General features: G+C 32.8%; 1 protein-coding gene across 1 annotated transcript in view; it reads right to left on the bottom strand.

The window, feature by feature from the left end:
* The window catches only part of LOC103602660 (chromosome unknown open reading frame, human C12orf4), a 54,959-nt gene that overhangs the window by 51,876 nt on the left and 1,909 nt on the right, over nt 1-1,174 (bottom strand). The gene's annotated exons all lie outside the window — the stretch shown is intronic.

Genomic DNA, 1,174 nt, shown 5'->3' with positions numbered 1-1,174 from the left:
CTAATAAATATCTGTTGAATTGCACGGTGTTATTTTATGATGTTCACAAAAAATAAAGAGAACAAGCAATTGTTCATATTGTTCTTTAAAAAGACGTCACCTGAATTATAAAAATAACTCAGACAAAGGACTTTTTTGGTGGTGGGGGGAAGGGTGGGGCAGATGACTGAATTATCCAGACTGTATTTTCAAATCTGCATGTAGGATGCACACAAAAATTTTAGCCTATTTATTTCACCATAATGCAAAGACATAGGGTACTTATGTTTTACTCACAGAATTAGTTAACTAACATTATTAAATGTAAAATAATGAAATTTGTACAAAAATTTTAGAAAACTGGTAATAACTACCCAAACTACAAAAAGTCTATTCTATGAGGCAGAAATTCCATTCCTAAGAATATACCCAAGTACACACACACACACACACACACTAAAAGACACAGAAGAATGTTCACAGAAGTTTTATTCATAATGGCTCAAACTGGAAACAACCAAAATGCCTATCATTAGGAGAATGGTAAATCAGTGGTTTATTCATACAGTGAAATACTACACAGCAATAAAATTAGAAAAACTGCAATAAATGCAAAAATATGAATCTCACATGTTGAGCAAAAGAAGGCAGACACACACAAGAGTACATACCGTATGCCTCTACTTCTATAAGTTCAAAACCAGGCAAAATTAATTGATGGTGATGGAAGTAAAAATACGATTTGCCTCTCGGGGTGGAGAGTTATTATTGACTGTAAATGGGTTTGAGGGAGACTTAAGGAGTGAGGGAAAATGTTCTATATCTTCATCTGAGTGGTAAATTCATCAAGATATTCACCTGAAATTGGCTCTTTTCACACTTTACTGAATTTAAAAAAAAAAAAAAAGAGTGGGGCAGCAAGTGGAAGAGAGAGAAATGGTTGTCCTGTACTGAAGTCACTAAAGATATAGTAGTTTCTGCCTTTGAGAAATATAAATTCTACAAAGAAATGATAAAGAAACGTGTGAAAATACATTTTTAAAAACCCAGCTAACATATATAAGTTATGTAAAAATGTCTGATTTTGTTAAGTGCAATGTGTATGTAGTGAAAAGCAAAGAACCTACATTAGAAAGTTTTGTGTTAGTCAATATTGAGTGTCCACTAATGCACAGAATCCAAAGCTATGTGCAAT

The sequence above is a fragment of the Galeopterus variegatus genome, unplaced genomic scaffold, assembly GCF_000696425.1.
Source record: "Galeopterus variegatus unplaced genomic scaffold, G_variegatus-3.0.2 Scaffold4245, whole genome shotgun sequence".
NCBI classification, from domain to species: domain Eukaryota; kingdom Metazoa; phylum Chordata; class Mammalia; order Dermoptera; family Cynocephalidae; genus Galeopterus; species Galeopterus variegatus.
Note: the sequence above shows the minus strand (reverse complement) of the source record. Positions and strands in the feature narration are given on the sequence as shown.